The 26,377-nt window shown below is 44.0% G+C and overlaps 1 protein-coding gene across 2 annotated transcripts in view; it reads left to right on the top strand.

Annotated features, from left to right (window-relative positions):
* The first annotated feature begins 19,965 nt into the window (after positions 1 to 19,965).
* Positions 19,966 to 26,377, top strand: part of CTNNBIP1 (catenin beta interacting protein 1) — an 81,575-nt gene continuing 75,163 nt past the window's right edge. The window contains exon 1 of one of the 2 annotated variants that reach the window (XM_010593136.2): positions 19,966 to 20,029. The gene's annotated coding sequence lies outside the window, so the exon portion shown is untranslated. The remainder of the gene's footprint in view (positions 20,030 to 26,377) is intronic. The other variant, XM_023552074.2, reaches the window with a different exon arrangement.

Raw genomic sequence — 26,377 nt, 5'->3', positions numbered from 1 at the left:
CCTCACAATTGCTATGCTTGAGCCTATTGTTGCAGCCGCTATGTCAGTCCACCCCGATGACGGTCTACCTCTTCTTCCCTGACGCTCTACTTTACCAAGCATGATGCCCTTCTCCAGGGACTAGTCCCTCCTGATAACATGCCCAAAGTATGTGAGACATAATCTCACCATCCTTCTAAAGAGCATTCTGGTTGTACTTCTTCCAAGACAGACTTGTTCATTCTTTTGGCAGTCGGTGGTATAATCAATATTCTTTGAATGCCTTAGCATAGTCAATAGAACAGAGGTCAACATCTTTCTGGTATCCTCTACCATTTACTTGGTTGCCATCAGAATGGAAAATGGCTTGATCATAGCTTCATTAATGTATTGGAGAGTATTATGCAGCAAATACACTTCCCTTCCTTGGGATGGAGTGTACTTCCTTGCACCGCTGTTTAGAGGTTGCCCATGAAACTAGATTTGGCCAGTTTGACTTGGTGTTCTTGTTCTTCTGCCAGTTATAAGAAGAATATGTCCCAGGTAAGTGATCTGACTCCGTAAAGATTGAACCAAAAACAAACAAACAAACCAGTTGTCAAGTCGATTCTGACTCATAGTGACCCTAATGGATAGAGTAGAACTGTCCCATAGGAGCAGTGAACTGCCTACCTTTGGTTAGCAGCCAAGCTCTTAATCTCTGTACCACCAGGGCTCCCCATAAAGATTATCGTCTAGAGAACCCTATGCAGCAGTTTTTCTCTGTCACGTAGGGTCTCTATGAGTCGAAAATTGACTCAACAGCTCCTAACAACAACAGTCTCTGGTCCAAGGAGAATGAGGAGTCTGAAGCAGACTTCTTCCTAATCTGCAGCTAACACCTGCTGATCCCAGCCCAACCCAGCAAAGTCAGCCAATCCACGACCTGAAGCAGACCCACCAGGCGATTTGCAGACCCATGAGCGAAAAACATAAACCCTTGTTGAAGCTACAAAGTTTTCAGATGGTTTGCAGCATTATTGCCACAGAGGCTGACAGATACAGTTCTTGCTCCATTTTAGTCCATCCTTCATGCTGTCACCATAGTCATCTATTTAAATGTAAACCTAACCATGTCACATCCTTATTTAAATCCTTCAGTAGTTCATGACTCTTGGAATAAAGACTCAAACTTTTAGCGGGACCTATGAAGTCCTGTATGTCAGGAGCCTGGCCTCTCTCCCCATCACTGTACACTTTTGCCACTCCAACCTCTCTCAGTTACTTGGTCTCACCATGCTCTCTTGCCTCCTCTTCATGGCATTTTAATGAGCTGGCCTGCTGCCTGCTGTATTTTTTGTTTAGTTAACTCCTACTCATAAGTGTCAGCTTAAATGTAACTTTCCCAGCTCTCCCTGACACTTTGACAAGGTCAGATTCCCAGTTACATGCTTTCATATCCCCTTTGTATTTCAGGTTTGTAGCACTTAACCACATTTGCAATGAATTATTCAATTGTACAGTTCGTTGCTGTCTGTCTCACTCACTGTAATGTAAGTTCCATGAGGGCAAGGATATATGTGTCTGATGTGCTGCTTTATCCCCCTGCCTCGCGCAGCGTCGAACACCTGGGAAGCACTCAATAAAAATTCCTTGAATGAATAATTGATTAAAGAGACTAGATATGCATGAACAAAAGTCAGGGGGTATATAATACATCATGTGCTGATGAAGATATGAATTGTGATTGAAAGGTCCAGTAAAAGCTTTAGTGATAGGTAGTGTGAATATTGGAACAAGGTCAGAAAAAGACACCTGCAAAGAAAACACAGTTTCTTGTTAGCCACAGAACCAGCTTATAGTAACTATCAAAGTTAGGTTTCTAAATGTTACTGAAATGGAAATAAAAGGAATGATAATAAGAGGAAATGTCATACCTGCAGAGGGATCGACAATGTGGAAAGACTGAACTTAGTGGAAGTAGAAATGAGTTTCAAACAGGTGAAGGTAGTCCTCAAATTGTGGGTTCTTAACTAATAGGGAGAAACTGTTTTACAAGTCATGATATATACATAGAAAAAAATTAAACCTACCAGGAATGACACAGGGTTTGAGATCTGAAGTGAAAATTTCATGAAGGTTTCGGTACAAAGTGCAAAGAAAGGAAAATCAGGGTGGAGGGAGTTGCAACATTAGAATGTCAACGTACTTATCACATGTGAACAAGAAAGACTCATCTCATGGGAAGACTTGGGATTCCTAGGGTCAGGAGTCACTAAAACCTATGAAAATCTGGTCTAGCCCCCTGTTTTAGTTATCTAGTGCTGCTGTAACAGAAATAGCACAAGTGGATGGCTGTAACAAATGGAAATTTATTCTCTCACAATCTAGGAGGCTAGAAATCTGAATTCAGGGCAACAGCTCCAGGGGAAGGCTTTCTGTCTCTGTCGGCTCTGGGGAAAGTCCTTGTCATCAATCTTCCCTTGAGTCTAGAAGTTTCTCAACACAGGGACCCTGGGTCCAAAGGACACATCCTTTTGCTGGCTCATCTTTCTTGGTGGTATGAGGGTCCCTCTCCTCTCTGCTCGCTTCTCTCTTTTATGTCTCAAAAGAGATTGACTCAACATACAGCCTAATCCTGTAGATTGTGTCCTGCCTCATTAACATAACTGCCTCTAATCCTGCCTCTTTGACATCATAGTGGTTAGGATATACAACACATCAGATCACAGACTGAAGACAACCACACAATACTGAGAATTGTAGCCTAGCCAAGGTGACACACATTTTGGGGGACACAGTTCAATTCATAACACCCCCTCCACTGCCCTCTTTCTTTTATATGCTATCACGGAAGGGAATCTGTAGAAGCCATTTGATTTTCAAATTCCATTTTGTCAGCAGTATACACAATAAATACAAAGTATTGCATTGGGCAAATCTGCTGCAAAAGACCCCTTTAAAGTGTTAAATAGCAAAGATGTCACTTTGAGGACTAAGCTGTGCCTGACCCAAGCCATGGTGTTTTCAGTCACCTCATATGCATGTGAAAGCTGGACAATGAATAAGGAAGACTGAAGAAGAATTGATGCATTTGAATTACGATGTTGGTGAAGAATATTGAACATACCGTAGACTTCCAGAAAAACAAACAGATCTGTCTTGGAAGTACAGCCAGAATGCTCCTTAGAAGTGGGGATGGCAAGACTTTGTCTCACATACTTTGGACATCTTATCAGGAGGAACCAGTCTCTGGAGAAGGACATCATGCTTGATAAAGCAGAGGATCGGTGAAAAAGAGGAAGACCCTCAATGAAATGGATTGACAGTGGCTACAACAGTGGGCTCAAACAGAGCAACAGTTGTGAGGATGTTGCAGGACTAGACAGTGTTTCGTTCTGTTGTACATAGGGTCACTACGAGTCAAACAAACTTGACAGCACCTAACAACAACATGTACAAATGAAACCTGAGTTTATTATTTTTTAAAAGGGAAAAAACATTAGATTTTTTTTTTTTACTTCCCATCCTTGTTTATTGTTAATTGATTTGTGTAAAAATGGCACAGTGTTGTCAGACTTTGTCATCCAACTTCACAAGGGAAGAGGATAATCACCAAGATCGTCGTTAGCCCAAAGCTGATTCCTATGAGGTAGAGGGCAGACATACTCTGCTCTCCAAACTTTTTTGCCAATTCTGATACCAGATGTTCCTCCCCGGCGCTCTCTACCTCTTTGCTGGGTTTGATAATTCATTCCAATGGTCACACAGAACTCATAGACCATATTCACATTTATGGGGTTTGTTAGGGAAGTAACAGGTTACTTACTCGGGATCAAGAGCAACTTGGAGGTAACAGGAACAACTCTGGATAAAGTTCTTCAGCCAGGATAGCTTCACCTCAGCTGTGCCTCCAGGCAGGCCTCTCTCTCATCCCTCAGCCCCCACTCTTGGCCTTTGCCCTTCTCAGGCAAGTGTAACAAAGCTCTTTAGCTCTTTGTACAAGAGGCATCCCCCCTCTGCCAGCAAGCTTCCTGCTCAAAGGCACTCAGCTTTCTAGCTCTGTGGGCTGGCACACCCACTGTAGCTACTTTGCTCTTTGGGCTGGGAAGTTCACCACACTGTCTCATGCTAATCTGGTTCTGTTGACAGTGTTTCTCTGCCACTGGACTCTGCTGTGTTTGCCATCTAGCACCATCTCCGGTGTTCCAGCTCTCTCTGTCTCCTGAATCTAGGAGGTTATCAGCGCAGGGACCCTGAGTCCAAACAATGTGCTCCACTCCTTGCTCTTTTTTTTTTTTATGGTAGTGAGGTACCCCCAGCCTCTGGGATTGACTCCCTTTAAGCCTAGCAGGATGGCAAAACTGACCATTCCCCTACAAGGGTTTCACCTTATTTGCATGGTCCTACCCCCAGAAGGGTTCCATGCACCTTATTTATATTACAAAACTGTCCAATCCCCTTGGTGGGCCACAAGCACCTTATTTGCATAGACTCATCTAATCATTTTGTGGGAGTTATAAGAACCATGTCTAGAAGGGCCATATAATAGTAATTCACTGCACTGCAATTTTTTTTTTAAATAATATTTTTTTTTGTTTTCAGTGAAAGTTTATACAGTAAATTAGGTTCCCATTTGACAATTTCTATACAAATGGTTCAGTGACATTAGTTACATTTTTCACAATTTGTCAACATTCTCTTTAATTGCATTCCGGTTGTTCTGTTTTCAGTTCTCTAGTTTCCCTCCCCGCTTATCTTCTCATTTTTGCTTTAGGGTAGTTACTGGCCTTTGGTCTCATATAGATAGTTTTTTGATGGTGCACTGTATTCACTGATAATATCCTTTACCTGTGGGTCAATCTGTTATCAGTTCAAGGTTCAAAGAGCATTTCAGGGTGATAGAGTCTTAGGGAGTCTTCCAGTCTCAACTGGTCCAGTAAGTCTGAACTTTTTAAGGATTTGAGTTCTGTTCTGTGTTTTTCTCTCACTCTACCAGGGTCCATCTATTGTGGCCCTGATCAGAACAGTGGGTGCTGGTCATCAGACACCATCTAGTTCTTCTGGTCTCAGGGTAGATGAGGTTGTGGCTCATGTAGTCTGTTAGCTCTACAGACTAGTATCTTCTCTAAGTGTTTGGTTTTCTTCTTTCTCTTTTGCTGTAATGAGTAGAGACAATAGATTAGAGTTGGTCTCTACTCTAATTGAGTAGAGATCAATTAGCCCTGTAGTTCGTTTTGTTTCTTTTTTTTTAATTGTAGTGAAAATATACACAACAAAACATATGACAATTCAACCATTTCTACATGTACAATTCGTGACATTGGTTACATTCTTCAAATTGTACAGCTATTCTTGCTGTCTTTTCCCAAGTCATCCCACCGCCAGGAATGTGCATTCAATGCCCCCTAAGCAAAAACTCCCTCTTTCCTCCTCCCTCCTACCATGGTCATCACTAATAATTTTTGGTTTCCATATTTTGCTTGTACACTACATATTTTGCTTGGAAACCCTGGTGGCGTAGTGATTAAGTTCTACAGCTGCTAACCAAAGGGCGGGCAGTTCGAATCCACCAGGCGCTCCTTGGAAACTCTATGGGGCAGTTCTACTCTGTCCTATAGTGTCGCTATGAGTTGGAATCAACTCGACGGCACTAGGTTTGGTTTTGGGGTTTGGTTTATATATTTGCTTATTTCATATAAGTGAGATCATACAGTATTTGTCCTTTTGTGACTGACATGTTTCACTCAACATGATGTTTTCAAGGCTCATCCATGTTGTGGCATGCAGTAGATGAAGGATTTTAAAGATTTCTTTCGCTATTAAGTATCTTGGTCTATTTCCCTTGGTTCCATAAAAGGCTCCATAGCTTGTGCTAATTAAAATGATTTCACCAGAAGGATCCTAGGGTGAAGCTTCTTTTTCTTTTTTTGCTGCCTGTGATGGCTCTCATGTTCTTTGCTTAAATAATTAATAATCATTACTATCTGTTATGCAGTGTGCAGGAGAAGATCTTGGATCCCAGGACATTTGCCTCATGCCTGTCCCCTTAGCATAAGCTTTCATGTTAGGCTCTTCATTAGCTGGCACCAGGGTGTAGATTTGCTTGCCCTTAGCCTTTAGTGTTTATTAACTATAAAAAAGGTCCTCCTCAGATTCACCAGCTGGGGGCAAATACTGCTGATAGAAGTAATTTCCTGAAAGAACAGTAATGAAGACAGTGAGGTGGGGGTGTAGAAAAAGCAAAACCACAAAATTCATTCAGATTGAGCAATCTTTGCTGGACTGAAATGTAAACTCCTAAGTGTCTGTCACATCATGGATGGCAAAGCCAGATCTCAGTTTACAAGTAGCAAAGGATTTAAGAAAGCCCCTAGCTAACCTTATGAACGGAAACAATGGTTTATAGTCTCTGGTAAATTTGAAAATTGCTACTATCTTACCAGGGTGGTGGAAACCCTGGTGGCGTAGTGGTTTAAGTGCTACAGCTGCTAACTAAAAGGTCGGCAGTTCAAATCCGCCAGGCGCTCCTTGGAAACTCTGTGGAACAGTTCTACTCTGTCCTATAGGGTCTCTATGAGTCGGAGTCGACTCGACGGCAGTGGGTTTGCTGGGTACCAGGGTGAAGTGTAGAAGGAAAGCTACAGATATTTAATAAGAAGGGGCCCTGCTACTTGTCTGTAACAAATGACTGGGCAGTCTGTACTTGAATAGGGTGAGGAAGGACTTGCTTGTCATGAGTGGTCTTTTCAGTCTCACCTGAAGGCACTGACAACATCGCAACATCTACACATATGAAATGCAATGACATGTGCTGAACCACTGTTCCATCACTTCTTCCCAGAGGGTAGAGGCTATTTGCTTTTGTTGTTGTTGTTGTTGGGTGCTGTTAAGCCGATATTGACTCACAGCGACCCCATGTGAGAGAGTAGAGCTGCTCCTATCAGGTTTTCTAGGCTGTAATCTTTATGGAAGCAGATTGCCAGGTCTTTCTCCCAGTGAGCCACTGGTGGGTTTGAACTGCCAACCTTTTGGTTAGCAGCCAAGTGCTTAACCATTGTGCCACCAAGGCTCCTTTATTTGCTTTTGAGGATAATTTTGTACTTAATTGGACGATAACCAGTAGGAAAAAAAGGTAATAAACAGACTACTTTGTTTAAAGAATAATAGACACTGAGTGTTTGGATCCAACTTGATGCCTTATGTTGATTTGTCTTTACTTGGTCCTTAGTGTGTTTGACACCGCATGGATAAAACACACTTACAAGAAATGGTGGCCTATCAAAACACTCAGCCGGAGAAATGAATATTTATTTCTTTGTAACGTTTTCAAGCACAGTACAAGCAAGCTTCTGTGATATAGGGAGGATCTACCCCATCAGATGCTGCAGAGACCACCACTCTGGGGACAGGTTGGCAGAGTGCCAGATGTGCACAGCTGCACACGTCCCACTCATGACACAAAATATGTGTATTCGCTGATCTACAAAATGCTTTCATCGTTGTGTTTAATAATTCCTTATTATCTCCAAACTAAAATTAGACGACAAGTATTTGCCAAGGCAAAACACAGGAGAATGGCATGGGACTGTGGCACTCTGTCTGCTGTGCACTCGGCCTCCTGATCACCGCCTGTCCCTAGAGAAGTTAGAGCTGCACCAAGTGGAAACAGGATGACAAATGTACAGACACAAAAGGCAAGATAATTTTTAAATTTTTTCTATATTACTAGAAAATGATTAATGTTTAAAATGTGGTTTTCATTCTTTCCTTACTTAAAAAAAAATGTTTTCCATTATTCGGTACAAAGTCTCTTCCTTTTTCACCCATTCTCACCTTGTCCCTGCTGTACTTGAAGGTAGGGAGGCCTTTTTATGAGAACTATTACCACCATAAGAAGAGCCCCTGGGTGGTACAAACGGTTAAGTGCTAGACTACTAACAAAAAGGTTGGCAGTTCGAACCCACCCAGAAGCACCTCGGAAGAAAGGCCTGGTGATCTGCTTCTGAAAGGTCACAGTCTTGAAAACCCAGTGGAGCACAGCTGTACTCTGCATACATGGAGTCACCGTGAGTCAGAACTGACTTGATGGCAACTGGTTTGGTTTGGTTGCCAAAAGGCCCCAACGGCTTCAAAATAGGTATCTTTCCCAGCAGCCTGCCATGCATAGTGCCTTTGCCACTTCACACTTGCCTGAAAGTTATGGTTATAGTCATCCCTTTGGTGTAGACAACAGAAGTTTTTGCTCCAGAAAGAATGATTTAAAGATACACATATGTTCTGGGAGCATAGAGAGGTCCTCCCCAAAGCTGAAGGGGAAAAAATACAGAATCATAAATTTAGAGAGAGAAGAGGAAGAGTTGGGGGATAAGGGAAGTATGAGTAGCTGGCCGATGGGAAGAAAAGTCCTGGGTGGGGTATTTACACATTTATTTATTCAGGTAATGATATTTGTTAAGCATCTACCTGGTGCCAGATACTGTGCTAGGAGGGAGCAGACCACAGTGATATGCCCCTTGCCCTCCTGGAGTTTATGGTCGTGCTGGGACTGCGGGGGGCATAGGTTAAGGAAATGTTCCATGAAGAAGACCAAAGGATGATAAATACTCAGCCAGGGTAAGTGGGGAAAAGTGAGAAAGAGCCGTTGAAGAAAAGGGAACTGCTCACTCAGGGAAGTCCCTGGGTGATGCAAATGGTTAAGCATTTGCCTACTAACTGAAAGGTTGGCAGTTCAAACCCATCCAGAGGTGCCTAAGAAGACCGACCTAGTGATCTGTTTCTGAAAGGTCACAGCCATGAAAACCCTATGGAACACAGTTCTACTCTGATACACATGGGGTTGCCATGGGTCAAAGGCAACTCGACCACATTCAGGAGTCTTGAAGCACAAAGAGGTACCCTATGATCAAGGAACCGGGAGAAGGCCTATGTGCGGCTATAGCCCAGTCAGCAAAAGTTGTTCAAGACCAGGCTGGAGCCAGATGGCACAGGGTCTTGGAGCCACGCTAAGGATTTTGAACTCCATCATGAAATGGAAGAGAAGTTGAGTAGCAGAGGACTGACATAATCAGTGCCTTTTAAGATGATCCTCTAAGAAAGGCCCAGTGATCTGCTTCTGTAGAGATCATAGCCAAGAAGATTCTCTAGCTGTTGCATAGGCAATGAACTGGGGGTGGTAGGGAGAGCCTGGAAAAGAAACTAGTTGTATTACCATTGCTGAAGTCAAGTTGAGAGCTGTTAGTGGACTAAACTGGGGTAGGGGAGTGAAGATGGAAGGAAGGAGATTCAAGATATGTTTGGGAGAGGAAGTAACATGGACTGGACGTGAGGGGTAAAGAAAAGAGTGGTGTTGAGGGTGCTATTTAAATGTCTGGTGTAAACAACAGGGTAGATGATGGTGCCCGCTCCTGAAGTGGGGAACATGGAGGAGAGGCAGATTGGAGATCTGTTAAGATACTATGTGTGAAGCTGATGCCAGGTCTCCTGAAAGCAGGGAACAAATACTATGTTAGGGGTGTCTCCCTCTCTCTCTTTCCCTCCTTCCAAATCTCAACTGTTTCTGTCAGTAACATTACCTAATTCTCTCAGGATTTTCCATGAGATGGGAGAGGGTCACACACTTATAGTTCTTGATTCAGTGAGAAAGAGAGAGTTTTCCTTCCACTTCCAATTCATAAAATTTCAGGAAAGGACTCAGGTTGGCTCAGAGTAGGGCACATCCCTACTTCTTAGCCAAGAATCAAGGGAATGCAGCAGCTGGATTGGTCCAGCTTGGCTCACGTCTCCCCTGTCGTTTTTTTGTTTTTACTTATTTATTTGGTGGGAGAGGAGGACAGAGTATTGTAATTGGCAGCCTCAACAGCACCCCTTGGGTTCTGGCAAAAATAACAGAAGTTCCCTATCTCCTGAACAAATAGAAGAAGCCTTCTGTCATGGATTGAATTACATCCCCCAAAAATACGCGTTATCAATTTGGCTGGGCCATGATTTCCAGCATTGTGTGGTTGTCCTCCATTTTGTGACTATAATTTTGTGTTAAAAGGATTAGGGTGGGATTGTAACACCACCCTTACCCAGGTCACATCCCTGATTCAATGTAAAGGGAGTTTCCCTGGGGTATGGCCTGCACCACCTTTTATCTCTCAAGAGATCAAAGGAAAGGGAAGCAAGCAGAGAGTTGGAGACCTCATACCACCAAGAAAGCAGCACCAGGAGCAGAGCGCGTCCTTTGGACCTGGGGTCCCTGAGTCTGAGAAGCTCCTGGACCAGGGGAAGCCTTCCTCCAGAGCCGACAGAGAGAGAAAACCTTCCTCTGGAGCTGACGCCTTGAATTTGGACTTGTAACCTACTGGACTGTGAGAAAATAAATTTCTGTTTGTTAAAGCCATCCACTTATGGTATTTCTGTTATGGCAGCACTAGATGACTAAGACAGAACTTGGTACCAGGAGTGGGACGCTGCTCTAACAGATACCTGAAATGCGGAAGTGGTTTTAAAACTGTGAATGGATATAGAAGTGACAGCAGCAGTGGAACAGCGCAGCAGAGAACCTGCAGAGCCAGAACCAGGACACCAGCATCAGACAACACTGGAGCCAACCCACAGAGTGAGAAAGCTGAATGCTGTGCGCAGGAGGCTTCCTGGCCGAGGAGAGTGCCTCTGGGCACTTATTGTTGGAGCCACTGAGCTTTGGAACACTTGCCCCAGCAGGGGAGACGTGGGCATGAGGCCCCAGAGCCGAGGGGCAAAACACTAGGAATCAGAAGCTGAAGAGACAACACAAGAAACCAAGCTGCCTCAGTCTCAAAAGGTATGGCCATGACCTCAGGGGTTTCAGAGGGTGGAGCCATGGCCTCTGGTGTTCCTAAGGGCGGAGCTGCCACTCAGATGGCTGAGGAGAATGGTGGGCCTAAAGCTATTTGGCCAGCTTTTGACCCCTCTGCCCTCTCATCTCCCCTCCAAACAGGAGCTGCACACATAGTCTCATGTGTCTACTTGATCAAAGGAGCTCACACTTCACCAGTATCATTTTCTATCTCGTAGTCCAGTCCAATTCCTGTCTGAAGAGTCGGCTTTGGGAAAGGTTCCTGTCTTGGGCTAACAGAAGGTCTGGAGACCATGACCTCCAGGGTCCTTCTAGTCTCAGACCATTAAGCCTGGTCTTTTTAAGAAAATTTGAGGTCTGCATCCCACAGCTGTCCTACTCCCTCAGGGGTTCTCTGTTGTGTTCCCTGTCAGGGCAGGCATTGGTTATAGCTGAGCACCATCTACTTCTGCTCTCAGGATGATGTAGTCTCTGGTTTATGTCGCCCTTTCTGTCTCTTGGGCTCATAATTACCTTATGTCTTTGGTGTTCTTCATTCTCCTTTGCTCCAGGTGGGTTGAGACCAATTGATGCATCTTAGATGGCAGCTTGCTAGTGTTTAAGACCCCAGAGGACACTCACCAAAGTGGGATGCAGAATTTGTTCTTAATAAATTTTATTATGCCAATTGATTCAAATGTCCACTGAAATAATGGTCCCCAAACCCCTGCCCCTGCTACGGTGGCCTTCGAAGCATTCAGTTTATTCCAGAAACTTTGCTTTTGGTTTAGTCCAGTTGTGCTGACTTCTCCTGTATTGTGTGTTGTCTTTCCCTTCACCTAAAATAGTTCTTATTTACTATCTAATTAGTGAAAACCCGTCTCCCTCCCTCTGTCACCACTCTAATAACTATCAAAGAATATTTTCTTCCCTGTTTAAACTATTTCTTAAGTTCTTATAGCGGTGGTCTCATAGAATATTTGTCTTTTTGCAACTGACTAATTTCACTCAGCATAACGCCTTCGAGATTCCTCCATGTTATGAAATGTTTCACAGATTCATCATCATTGTTCTTTATCGATGCGTAGTATTCCATTGTGTGAATATACCATAAGTTATTTATCCATTTATCCATTGATGGGCACCTTGGTTGCTTCCATCTTTTTGGTATTGTAAACAGTGCTGCAATGAACATGGGTGTGCATGTATCTCTTCATGTAAAGGCTGTTATTTCTCTAGGATATATTCCAAGGAGTGGGACTACTGGATCATATGGTAGTTCTATTTCTAGTTTTTTAAGGAAACGCCAAATTGATTTCCAAAGTGGTTGTACCATTTTACATTCCCACAAGCAGTGTATAAGTGTTCCAGTCTCTCCACAACCTCTCAAACATTTATTATTTTGTGTTTTTTGGATTAATGCCAGCCTTGTTGGAGTGAGATGGATTTTCATTGTAGTTTTGATTTGCATTTCTCTAATGGGTAATGATCACGAGCATTTCCTCATGTATCTGTTAGCTACCTGAATGTCTTCTTTAGTGAAGTGCCTGTTTATATCCTTTGCCTGTTTTTTAATTCAGTTATTTGTCTTTTTGTAGTTGAGTTTTGGCAGTATCATGTGGATTTTAGAGATCAGACGCTGATCGGTAATGTCATAGCTAAAAACCTTTTCCCAGTCTGTAGGTAATCTTTTTACTCTTTTGGTGAAGTCTTCAGATGAGCATAGGTGTTTGATTTTTAGGAGCTCCCAGTCATCTAGTTTCTCTTCTGCATTGTTAATAATGTTTTGTATACAGTTTATGCCATGTACTAGGGCTCCTAGCATTGTCCCTATGTTTTCTTCCATGAATCTTTATGCTTTTAGATTTTATATTTAGGTCTTCGATCTATTTTGAATTAGTTTTTGTGCATGATGTGTGGTATGGGTCTTGTTTCATTTTTTTGCAGATGGATATCCAGCTATGCTGGCACCATTTGTTGAAAAGACTGTCTTTTCCCTGTTTAACTAACCTTGGGCCTTTGTCAAATATCAGCTGCTCATATGTGGGTAGATTTATGTCTGGATTCTGAATTCTTTTCAACTGGTCTATGTATCCATTGCTGTAGCAGTAGCAGGCTGTTTTGACTACTGTGGCAGTATAACAGGTTCTAAATTCAGGTAGAGTGAGGCCTCCCACTTTGTTCTTCTTTTTCAGTAATGCTTTACTTATCAGGGGCCTCTTTCCCTTCCATATGAAATTGGTGATTTGTTTCTCCATCTCATTAAAAAATGTTGTTGGAATTTGGATCAGAATTGCATCGTATCTATACATCGCTTTTGGTAGAATAGACATTTTTACAATGTTAAGTCTTCCTATTCATGAGCAAGGTGTGTTTTTCTGCTTGTGTAGGTCTCTTGGTTTCTTGCAGTAGTGTCTTGTAGTTCCTTTGTATAGGTCTTTTACGTCTCTGGTAAGATTTATTCCTAAGTATTTTATCTTCTTGGGAGCTACTGTAAATGGCATTGATTTGGTGATTTCCTCTTCGATGTTCTTTTTGTTGGTGTAGAGGAATCTAACTGATTTTTGTATGTTTATCTTGTATCCTGATTCTCTGCTGAACTCTTCTATTAGTTTCAGTAGTTTTCTTGAGGATTCCTTGGGGTTTTCTGTGCATAAGATCATGTCATCTGCAAACAGAGATACTTTTACTTCTTCCTTACCAATCTGGATGCCCTTTATTTCTTTGTCTAGCCTAATTGCTCTGGCTAGGACCTCCTGCACAATGTTGAATAAGAGTGGTGATAAAGGGCATCCTTGCCTGGTTCCTGATCTCAAGGGGAATGCTTTCAGATTCTTTCCATTTAGGATGATGTTGCCTGTTGGCTTTGTATAAATGCCCTTTATTATGTTGAGGAATTTTCCTTCTATTATTTGCTGCGAGTTTTTATCATGAGTGGGTGTTGAACTTTGTCAAATACATTTTCTCCATCAATTGACAAGATCATGTGATTCTTGTCTTTTGTTTTATTTATATGATGGATTACTTGGTCATGGTGAATTATTTTTTGATATGTTGTTGAATTCTATTGGTTAGAATTTTGTTGAGGATTTTTGCATCTAAGTTCTTGAGGGATATAGGCCTGTATTTGCTTTTTTTGTGGATTCTTTACCTGGTTTTAGTATCAGGGATATGCTGGCTTCATAGAATGAGTTTGGGAGTATTCTGTCCTTTTCTATGCTCTGAAATACCTTTAGTAGTAGTGGTGTTAACTCTTCTCTGAATGTTTGGTAGAACTCTGCAGTGAAGCCATCCGGGCAAGGGCTTTTTTTGTTGTTGTTGGGAGTTTTTTGATTACCTTTTCAATCTCTTCTTTTGTTACCGGTTTATTTAGTTGTTCTACCTCTGGTTGTGTTAATTTAGGGAGGTAGTGTGTTTCTAGAAATTCATCCATTTCTTCTAGATTTTCAAGTTTGTTAGAGTACAATTTTACGTAGTAATCTGATATGATTCTTTTATTCAGTTGGGTCTGTTGTAATATTGTCCGTCTCACTTTTTATTGGGGTTATTTGCTTCCTCTCCTATTTTTCTTTTGTCAGTCTGGCCAATGGCTTATCAATTTTGTTAATTTTTTCAAAGAATCAGCTTTTGGTCTTGTTACCTCTTTCAGTTGTTTTTCTGTTTTCTATTTCATTTGATTCTGCTCTAATTTTTATGATTTGTTTTCTTCTGGTGCCTGAAGGTTTCTTTTGTTGCTCTCTATTTGTTCAAGTTGTAGGGATAATTCTTTGATTTCGGCCCTTTCTTCTTTTTGGATGCATTTATTGATATAAATTGACCTCTGACCACCGCTTTAGCTGTGTCCTAAAGGTTCTGATAGGAAGTGTTTTCATTCTCATTGAATTCTATCAATTTCTTTATTCCATCCTTCACGTCTTCTATAACCAGTCGTTTTTGAGCAGGTTATTGTTCAGTTTCCAAGAGTTTGATTTCTTTTCCTTGCTTTTTCTGTCATTGATTTCTACTTTTATTGCCTTACGGTCAGAGAAGATGCTTTGTAATATTTCAATGCTTTGGATTCTGCTAAGGCTTGCTTTATGACCTAATCTGTGGTCTATTCTAGAGAATGTTCCTTGTGTGTTGGAAAAAAAGTATACTTGGCTGCTGTTGGGTGCAGTGTTCTGTATATGTCTATGAGGTCAAGTTGGTTGATTGTGGCATTTAGATGTTCCGTATCTTTATTGAGCTTCTTTCTGGATGTCCTCTCCTTCACTGAAAGTGGTGTGTTGAAGTCTCCTACTATAATTGTGGAGCTGTCTATCTCACTTTTCAATGCCGTTAAAGTTTGTTTTATTTATCTTGCAGTCCTGTCACTGGGTGCATAAATATTTGACACGGTTATATCCTCCTGGTACATTGTCCCTTTAATCATTATATCATGTCCTTCCTTATCCTTTGTGACAGATTTAACTTAAAAGTCTATTTTGTCAGAAATAGTATTGCCACTCCTGCTCTTTTTTGATGGTTGTTTCCTTCATACATTCTTTTCCATCCTTTGAGTTTTCGTTTGTTTGTTTCTCTAAGTCTAAGGTGTGTCTCTTGTAGGCAGCAAATAGACGGACTGTGTTTTTTTAATCCATTCTGCCACTCTCTGTCTCTTTTTTGGTGCATTTAGTCCATTCACATTGAGCGTAATTATGGATAGGTATGAGTTTAGCTGTCATTTTGATGTCTTTTTTGTGTGCTGTTGACAGTTTCTTTTTCCCACTTAATTTTTTGTCCTGAGTAATTTATATATTGTCTTTTCCTCTTATTCATTATCATTGATTTTGTTTCTGCTGAGTCTCTATTTTTTTCTTGTATTTTATTTTGATGAGTAGGATTGTTAGTATCCTTTGTGGTTACCTGAATATTTACCCTCATTTTTCTAAGTTTAAACATAACTTTTATTTCTTTATATCACATTATGTTCCTCTCCATATGAAAGATCTATGACTAAGTTTCTCAGCTCCTCTTTATTGTTTTAATGTTGTCTTCTTTTACATAATGACATTGCTGTTTCCCTGTTTTGAGTGTTTTTTTATCTTGATTTATTTTTGTGATTTTCCCTATCTGGGTTGACATCTGATTGCTCTGTCCAGTGTTGTAGTCTTGGGTTGATATCTGATATTATTGATTTTCTAACCAGAGAACTCCCTTTAGTATTTCTTGTAGTTTTGGTTTGGTTTTTATGAATTCCCTAAACTTCTGTTTATCTGGAAATGTCCTAGTTTTGCCTTCATATTTGAGAGAAAATTTTGCTGGATGTACGATTCTTGGCTGGCAATTTTTTTCCTTCAACGCTTTATATAAGTCATCCCATTGCCTTCTTGCCTCTGTGGTTTCTGCCGAGTAGTCCGAGGTTATTCTTATTGACTCTCCTTTTAGGTGACTTTTCGTTTATCTCTAGCTGCTCTTAAGATTCTCTCTTTACCTTTTTTCAGCACGTTTGATCATGATATGTCTTGGTGACTTTCTTTTAGAATCTACCTTATGCGGAGTTTGATGAGCACCTTGGATAGATATCTTCTCATCTTTCACGATATCAGGGACACTTGCTGCCTACAAATTTACAATTCTCTTCATATTTTCTGTATTCCTCCCTGTTCTGGTACTCCAGTCACTTGTATGTTGTTTCTCTTGATAGAGTCCCCCATGATTCTTAGGGTTTCTACATTTTTTTTAATCCTTTTATCTGATTTTTCTTCAAATATATTGGTGCCAAGTGCTTTATTTTCAATCTCACCAATTCTGCCTTCCACTTGCTTAATTCTGCTCCTCTAACTTTGTATTGAGTTGTCTGATTCTATAATTTTATTTTTAACCTTCTGAATTTCTGATTGCTGTCTCTCTATGGATTGTTGCAGCTTATTAAATTTTTCATTATATTCTTGAATAACCTTTTTAATTTTTTCAACTGCTTTATCTGCGTGTTCCTTGGCTTGTTCTGCATTTTGTCTGATCTCCTCCCTGATCTCATTCCTGATGTCTTTAAGAGTTCTGTATATTAATCTTTTGTGCTCTGCATCTGGTAATTCCAGGAAGGCACTTTCATGCAGAAAATCTCTTCATTCTTTGTTTTGAGAGCTTGTTGAAGTGATCATGGTCTCCTTCCTTGTGTGATTTGATATGAACTCTTGTCTCTGAGCCATCTATAAGTTATTGTATTATTTTCTTTGCTTACTGTATCCTAGCTTCTTGTTTCGATTTGCTTTGATAAGCCCAAATAGGTTGCTTGAGTGAGTTAGCTTGATTATTTTCACCTTTGAAGCTTTAACATCCTGTCACCAGATGACTAGAGCTATTATCAGGTATATCAGCCTAGGAGTCCATTCACTTTTCTTGTACAGATTCAGCTCAGGTGTCCAGGTAGTTGGTCATCAAATGTGTGGTACAGGCTCTGTCCTACAGTCTTAGGGGGCAGGAGTGATTGCTGTAGGTACAGGTATCTGGTTGCAGCAGGGCGTAATGCTCTGAACAAGGCAGGGGGCTGAGAACTGTCCCCTGAGTGTCTGTGAGGAAAGCATGTCCCTATTCCCTAGAGCGCACAGGTGTGTGGGTTCTGCAGATGGACCACGGGTACACAATGCTTTTGGTTGTAAGTCGTGGGAATTACCAGTTATCCTTGGACCCCTGTTGCGAGTGGCTGGGTGACCTGAGTGGAGCGACCAGTCCTCAAGCCCCTGATGTGGGTAGGTGAGGACCCTGTTTAATAGGCAATGCAGTGTCAAACATCAAACACTCTCCTCTCTACCACACAGCTGAGACAGTTGTAGTCTGCCAACAGGACCTATTCTCCTGAAATAGGCCCACAAAGATCCATGCGGGGCGGAAAGGTATTCGACGTGCACGGACCATTTATGCCTGGACAGGAGCCACTTCTGTCCTGAGCTCCCCAGGTTAGTGGAGCTGGCAGGTTACCTTTTCCCCCAATTGTGAATTTATTCCTTCTCCAAGTCTGGGAGAATGGCTCAGCATGCTCAGTAGACATCAAGCCCAGGGACATCAACAGCCACTGAAGCTGGCTTGGGCGCTGGGGGCGCAGCAAAATATACACAAGTGCTCAGCTTTTGCTGAGAATGCTGGGAGGCTGTGCAGCTGGCTGTTTCTCCCTGAGGAAACTGCAGCTGAAGGCTACCTCCAACCCGCCACAGTCACTCCCGGGAATGGTGGCTGAGGGTTCCCGGCAATTCAGTTCTGGCAACTCCCCTCCACTTCTGAACCATCTGTCCCTCACCCTGCCACTCAGTCTGTTTTCTAACTTTGCCTTTGAAGTTCAGGGCTCCTAGCTTGTCATCAATACAGTCATTTCACTTGTTTTTTAGGGCCTTTGTTGTAAGAGGGTTCACTGGAAGCATCTCAGTACTCAGTCATATTGGCCCCGCCTCCTTTTTTTTCAAATTTGAGTTTTTTTCTATAATTTTCTCCCATTTTATCTGGTACCATCTATTGTGTCCCTGGTCAAAACAGTCAGCGGTGGTAGCTGGGCACAATCTAGTTCTGGTCTCAGGATAGATGAGGCCTTGGCTCACGTAGGGGATTTCCTTCCTTCTCTTTTGCTCCAGTTGAGTAGAGACCAATAGTTGTATCTTAGATGGCCTGGAGCAGTTCTACTCTGTAACACATGGGGAATCAACCCCAGGCAGTGCGTGTGAGGTTTTTTTGTTTTGTTTTCATTCCTTTTGCAGAGGGATGGGGAAGAAATGTAGGGGGAGGTGGAAGAGGATGGAACAGAAAAAGAATAAAAAGTTGAGAAAAGAGTTAGGAGGATTCTGAATTGGGGTTAGTGTCACATCATGTAACTAGTAAATTCAAATGTTGAAGATGAGGCCACACTTAAAGACATATGTCCCTTTAAAGGGGAAGGTGGATGTCAAAAGGAATTCACCTCTTGCCTAAAATGGGCTGTTTCTCCCTGTAGCTCTGTCCAGATAGAGCCACACTGTCCGTGTTGTTGTTGTTAGGTGCCCTGGAGTCACTTCAGAATCATAGAGAATCTATGTACAAGAAAAGAAACACTGCCCAGTCCTGCGCTATCCTCACAATAGTTGGTAAGTTTGAGCCCACTGTTGCAGCCACTGTGTCAATCCATCTCTTTTCCTCTGTTTTGCTGACCCTCTACTTTACCAAACATGATGACTTCTCCAGGAACTGGAGACATTTTAAACCTCTCCCCAGAAAAATGCACTCACTACAAATGCAAACAATATCCTGAGTTTTCACGGACCACGGAGGCCCAACCCGGAACTCTCTGTGAATCCATAGATTCCGGGTTAAGACTCCCAGACAGACAGGCCTCAAATTCAAAGGAGGGACTAACTGCTTTAAGGTAGCACTGTTCCTGGCTCAGTGACGCATGAAGACCACGCCTCTGTTTTGCAATTGCTTGTGTCCGACTCAAATTTTTCAGGGGTCTTGGGTAAACCGGACTCACCGGGGATTCCGCCCCGTCTGGCCTCCCCAGTTTTTAAACCCACACCGGCGTGTGGGAGAGGCCATTATTTTTACAGGATCACTGTGCTCCTGGAGCAGCTAGCGACGAGCCGATTGCTTTACCGCAGCGCCAGCTCCATCCTGAACCCAAATTCTGACCTCACAAAGCTCCCTACCGGGAGCCCCGGCTTGCCGCTCCTTCCCTGCCCCGGGCCTCTCTCCTCCCATTGGCTCCGAGCTCAGACAAGGCACCACCTGCGACTCAGTTCGACCCGCCCACTTGGTAACCCCGCCCACAGGCCCCTGGCTCCGCCCCACAGCCTGAGGAGCCCAATGCGTGTCCCCGTATGCCCCGGAGGACCCACCCTGCAGCAGGGAGCCCCGCCCCCGGCCTGAGGCAACCAATGCGCGTCCCTGTGCGCCCTGCAGGACCCACCCCGTAGCAGGGAGCTCCGCCCCCTGTCTTAGTTAACCAATGCGCTTCCCAGCGCCCCCGCCCACGCCCGCAGGCCCCTCCCCGGAGCTCCCACTCCCCGCGGCCTCCTTCCCTGGGCGGTGCCCTCGCCGAGCCTCCGCCGCCCGCGTGGAGCCGATGCCGCCCCCTCCGCCGGTCCCTCCCCCGGCAGCCTGGCGCCTCCCTCCCTTGCCGCCGCGGTGACTCACGGAGCGGGAGGCGGAGGCTTAGGCTGCTGCTCCCGCTGCTCTGCCGCTGCCGTTGCCGCCGCGGCTGCTCGGGCTGCGCGCTCCCCGGAACAGGCCGCCGCACGCCGCGCCCCGGACCCGCAGTCCCGCCGGTCGGCCGGGTGGGCGGCCCAGGTAAGCGCGAGGCCGGCCCACCCCGCAGCGCCCCGGCCGCGTCGCGCCGCTGCGGGGAGCCGCCGGCCCTTTGTCTCCCGGGGAGGGGCCGCGGGGGGCGCCCCCGACCTGCTCGAACCCACCACCCGGCCCGGCGGCGCTGCGCCCTGCCTGGGCCCGGCCTCCGCCCCGCCGAGCCCGCTGCCGCCTCGCTGCCCTAACCCCGCCGCAGACCCTCCTGCTTTCCTCACCTGCGCCAGGGGGACGCCTCCACAGGTGTCCGCGCCACCCACCGTATGGCTCACCCCCGGCGTCGGCGAGGGTTGTCATCGCCTGTCAGCCTTCCTGGTCCTCAGGCCCCCCTGACTCTTCTGTCACCTGCGCCCCACTCTCAGCACCCTGAGCCTCACTTACACTCTGTATAGAGTCCCTCCACATTTCCCCAAACTAAATGCTTCCAAGGTCTTGCGGCTGGGCCGCGCTTCCTCTCGCCTTGGCTTGATTTCCCTGATGTTTGACCATTTCCCCATTCCCACTCTCCCTGTGGAGTGTTCCTGGAAGGTACACCTGGAGGCACATGTCTCACCCATATGGCCTGTAAATGCGAGCCTGCAAAATTAACCCCTCAGAGCCCCAAAACTGCACTTCTCTCCTCGGTTTCCTCACCCCTGTCCCCAGCCGCCTTGCTTTTTCTTGAAGTTGGTAACCAAGACACTTAGGTCTGGACACCCAAGCTCTGTTAGGCCCCATGTTCCTCCCTCTCCTCTGTGTGTGGAACTTGTCTGAGCAGTACCTGCTGTCAGGTTGGCTCTTGGGAAGGCAAGGGAGCCTGTGTTGGCAGCAAATCAAGAGCTGTATGAATAATGAACTGTGTGGCTTGCAGCACCTCCTATCTGAGGATCTAAGTATGCTAGAGTTGTTAATTATTTTGTCTCCTGTCATTCACCGGACTTAGGGAAGCATGCCTGGTAGACCGCTGGGTAAATTGAGGTACAGGGTGTGTTGGTAAGAGACCTGGAGGCACCAGAGTTTGTAGTGAGGTACTGTGACCAAGTGCCCTGGCTCTCAGCTCCCTGCTACAACCACCAGGCACTTATTCCTGGCTCAAAACCCCAAGTGATACCGATCTCTTGTGCCATTAAAGTGTCCAGGGATACCAGCAGCTTTCTCTGATTTAAAGCAGAACTTTGAATTACAAGTAAAAGTTCTGGCTGTTGAATGCCAGTGTGTCATTCATGGTTTTCTGGTAGAGTTAGTGATCCGTGTAAATATCAGCCATCTCTGTGAGATGGACGCTCATTCATTAATTCATTCAGTACGTAGAGAGCACTGAGCATGTGCCAGGCACCGTTCCAGGCACTGAGGGTACAGTGGTGAAGAAGCCAGACACAGTCCCTGGCCTCCTGGAATTGACATTCTGAAGGGATAGCAAGACAGACAGACAATAAGCAAGGAAACAAGCGAACAAAATAATTTCATTTGTGGCAAGTGCTACGAACGTGGTTAGGGACCAGGACGGGTAAGAATTTGTAGGTGGTAAAAAAGAGTTTGAGTTTTATTGCAAGTACAGTTGGAAGCCATGGGGGGATCTTAACCAGGGAGGTGATACCATCTAATTTAAGGTTAAAGAAATGGCACTGGCTGCTATATGGAGATGGGGTTGTAAGCAGCAGAGGTAGAAGCAAGGATACCAGTTGGGAGACAGACAGTTGTAGCTACCAGGCAAGAGATGATGGTGGCTTGGGGGACCAGGGTAGTAGCGGTAGAAGTATAGTGAAAAGGTAGAACCAGGCTGTTCCCCTTGGGAGAGGCTGAGAGCTGTAGAGCAGTTTTCAGAAACCCAGCCTGTAAACTAGTTGCCATCAAATCAATTTCAATTCATGGTGACCCCACATGTGTCAGAGTAGAACTGTAATATATAAAGTTTTCTTTTTTGGGGGGGGAGGGCAAAAAAAAAAAAAACCCAGCTTCTTTAGTTCTCCTTGTTTATGTAGTTAGGAGGAAAGACAATTTTAGTTCAATTCAGTTTGAAGCAGTAGGACCCAGAAATTAATTTTTTCCTCTTTAAGCAACTGTTTACCTTGTATGACTCGAGTTCTTTCAGAATTGTGCCTTCCTTCTGGGTTCCTCCCAAGATGGCATCTTTTGGAAGGAAGTGAGGTTATTTTTTGTATGTGACCAATTCTATAGGGTTTTCAATGGCTGATTTTTCGAAAGTAGATCGCCAGGCCTTTCTTCCAAGGCACCTCCAAGGACTCCAGCCTCCAACTTTTTGGTTAGCTGCTGAGCACGTTAACCATTTGCACCACCCAGGGACTTTGGGGAACATAGACTGACACAAACATGTCTAGTAGACAATTTCTAGAACTGATCATGGTCAGGTTTAATTCAGCAACCCTTACGTAGCATCTGTTTTGTACCAGGTATTGTGCTAGACACTAGGAATACAGACATGAGTAAGGTAAGATGCTGCCCATGAGCTTACGTTCTGGTGGACCTTAGGATTTAAGTCAAAGCAGTCTCCATGTTATAAACAGCATCCTCACAGAATAGGCCACCCTGTCCTTGATGGAAGATGGTTTTGGGGTTTAAAAACCAATTAGAGGTGAAGGAGGGCAGAACACACTGAGCTTCATTCCTGCATCCGCCTGTGTTTTTTAAATGGGAAAATTATTGCCCTGCCTCTGTTGTAAGATGTTGCGCCAAGAAATCGAGACTGTTCTCATGGTGGTTGGGAGAACAACTCAGTGGCCGTGAACTTGAGCAGTTAACCAGGATTAAATGTGATCTACTTGCCCCTTGGAATCTGTGCTGTTAGAACATGTCAGAGTGGGAAGACCTTGAGGGTTATGTAGGCCAGCCTCCCTCCTTTTATGGTGGGCCCCTGTGGCCTCAAGAGACTGGGTTCCTCCTTGAAGCCCCGTAGCAGTTTCTGTATTTTCTTCTGGCGCCTGTCACTTTCTACCTGTATTTCAGCTCCGTGTGTATGCTTGTGACTCTAAGCTTCCTGAGCCCAGGATCCCTGTTGGGTTCATCTTTGCATCCCTTTATAGCACCTGCACCGCTGCCTTGCATGAAGTGTGAGCCCATCAAGTCTTGGTATCTTGTAGCACCTAAAACTGGAACCCAGGAATTCTGACCCTGCCTCTGTCTTTTCATCACACAATGATTTTTTTTGTTGTTGTTGTTATTGTGGTGAAAATATATGTAACACAACATTTACCAATTCAACATTTTTTTTTTTAATTATCAACATTTTTTATTAACTTTGAAATGAAGGGAGTAGGTTTTCATTAGTGAATGAAAAGCCCTGGAGTAGTAGCAGGCGGGAACAGGCTGTGGACCAGGTTTAGGGGTGCATATCCCCCAATAGGGGTTAATATGCTAAAATCCTCAGTGCTGGGAAGAGAGGACACGCTTGGCCATCAGCTGACTTGCTGCTCACCTCTAACTGGACCACCCCATTGCAGCTTCTCCCTTTCAGTATTTGTGATGGAGCGTCAAACAGAGAACAGAGAACAGAGAACAGCTTCTCATTCCCAGTTCCTTACCACCCTCCCCACACTCCATTCGTTCGTTGATTTAGGTTGCTGTCAAGGCTGAAATTCAGAGTTAAAGACTTGCCCTGTTATAATCTTGTCAGGTGGCTTGATGAAACTCTCCCTGTGTCCCTGTGCCTCAGTTTTCCCATCTGTAAAATGCGGAGAGTTTGAACTGCACTATCAACCTTGCTGTATTGTGAAGGTCAAACATGTGATTCCAGTGTAGAACACTGTCTTGGTTACCTAGTACTGCTATAACAGAAATACCACAAATGGTTGGCTTTAACAAAGAGAAGTTTATTTCCTCATAGTAAAGTAGGCTAAAAGTCCAAATTCACGGTGTCAGTTCCAGGGGAAAGCTTTCTCTCTCTTTTGGCCTCCTCATCATTGTTCCCCTGGACTAGGAGCTTCTCCACACAGGTACCCCAGGTCTAAAGGACACACTCTGCTCCTGGCACTGCATTCTTGGTGGTATGAAGTCCTGCCTCTCTGCTAGCTTCCCTTTCCTTTTATCTCTTGAGAGATAAAAGGTGATTGCAGGCCACAGCCCAGGGAAACTCCCTTTACATTGGATCAGGGATGCGACCTGGTTAGGGTGTTACAATTCTACCCTAATCCTCTTTAACATAAAATTACAATCACAAAATGGAGGACAACCACAGAATACGGGGAATCATGGCCTAACCAAGTTAGTACACACATTTTTGGGGAGGCATAATTCAATCCATGACAAACACGCTGAAAATGCATGGAATATCATGGAAACATCAGTCAAAGTGATTCCAAAAGGCAAATATGCTCATATTTCTGCCTGTTTAAACTGTTTTGATGGTGTCGTTTTTATAGAATAAATCCAAATCCTTTCTACAGTGTACAAAAGTGCCTGACCTGCCCCTTGCCAAACCTCCAATATCGCCATGTGTCATTTTCCCCTTCGTTGGCCTCCCTTTTGATCCTCAAAAATGTCATGACCTTTCCCAGGGCTGGGCCTTTCTGCTGACTGGTCCCTCTGCCTGGCTCAGAGCTCTTTGCTAGTCTCTTCCTCTCATCTCTCAGGCTCAGCACAAACCTCACCACCATACAGAAGCCACCCCTGGCACCCTGGACCAAGTCAGGTCTCCTGATGCACCCACTTGTAACTCTGGACTTGGCCTCCTTAGTTTTGACCTCAGCTGTGTAATGAGTTGATTATGTCTGTCTCTTCTGCAAGAATATGAGCTCCTCAAGGACAGGGACTATGGGTGACTTAATCCATGCTAAGTCCCATGGTCCGATGGAAAGTTCTCAATAAGTATTTGCTGAAAAAAGGAAAGAATAAATGTATTAATTGAAGATATTAATTTAATTCCTTCTCTGTAGGAAGTGCTGGGGTAGACCCTGGCTGATGTCCTGTATTCTGTCCACATCAACAGATTGGGAAGAAACTCCAAAGGTAGTCACAATAAGTTCACATTCAGAGTGAAGCTGCTCATTCAGAGAGAGACTTACCTCGGGGGAAAAAAAAAAGCAATTAAAAACAAAATTGTGCTTTAAGTAAAAGTTTACAGTTCAAGTTAGTCTCCCATACAAAAATGTATACACACATTGTTAGGTGACCCTAGTTGCTCTCCATGTAATGGGACAGCACACTTCTGCTTTCCACACCAGATATCCAAAAAAAAAAAAAAACAATTTGCTACTAACCTTAACATATACAAAATGTGCAGTAACCATTTAGATCTGACAGGGAAAATTCCATTTTGGTAGTATTTAGAAACTTTAAATGGTTCTAAACCTTATATTTGCAGATAATTAATAAGCACATGCTATTCATAATTCAAGAATCCCTGTGTAGTATAAACAGTTAACATGCTCGGCTCCTAACTGAAAGATTGGATGATCGAGTCTACCCAGAGTGCCTGAGAAGAAAGGCCTGGAGATCTTCCAAAAAAATCAGCCATTGAAAACTATATGAAGCGCTCTGACACACATGGAGTTGCCATGAGTCAGAGTCGACACAGTGGCAGCTGGTTGTTGTTGTTAGGTGCTGTCGAGTTGGTTCTGACTCATAGCAACCCTGTGTACCACAAAACAAAACACTGCCCGGTCCTGTGCCATCCTTACAATCGTTATGCTTGAGCCCATTGTTACGGCCACCGTGTCAGTCCATCTCGTTGAGGGTCTTACTTTTTCTGCTGACCCTGTACTTTACCAAGCACGATATCCTTCTCCAGGGACTGATCCCTCCTGATAATATGTCCAAAGTACATAAGACGCAGTTTTGCCATCCTTGCTTCTAAAGGAGCATTCTGGTTGCACTTCCTCCAAGACAGGTTTGTATGTTCTGGCAGTCCATGGTGTATTCAGTATTCTTCGCCAACAGCACAATTCAGAGGCGTCAGTTCTTCAGTCGTCCTTACTCATTGTCCAGCTTTCACATGCATATGATGTAATTGAAAATACCATGGCTTGGGTCAGGCACACCTTGGTGTTCAAGGCGACATCTTTGCTTTTCAACACTTCAAAGAGGTCCTATGCAGCAGATTTGCCCAATGCAATGGCAACTGGTGGTATTCATTAATTCAGCAAATAATTATTGAGCACCTACGGGGTACCAGGCTCTGTCCTCTGCCCAGCACTAACTGAGATTCAACATTTTTTACGTGTACAGTTCAGTGACATTGTACAACTATCACCGTTTTCCATTTCCAAATTATTCCACCATTGACAAACACTCAGTGACCTCCTAAGCAAAGACTCCCCTTTTGTCCCTCCCTCTCACTCCTGTTGTTGTTAGATGCCCTTGAGTCGGCTCCGACTTATAGCAACCGTGTGCGCAACAGAACGA

This window comes from Loxodonta africana, chromosome 3 (genome assembly GCF_030014295.1).
Source record: "Loxodonta africana isolate mLoxAfr1 chromosome 3, mLoxAfr1.hap2, whole genome shotgun sequence".
In the NCBI taxonomy this organism is placed as follows: domain Eukaryota; kingdom Metazoa; phylum Chordata; class Mammalia; order Proboscidea; family Elephantidae; genus Loxodonta; species Loxodonta africana.
This window is presented reverse-complemented; position numbering and strand designations above follow the sequence as displayed.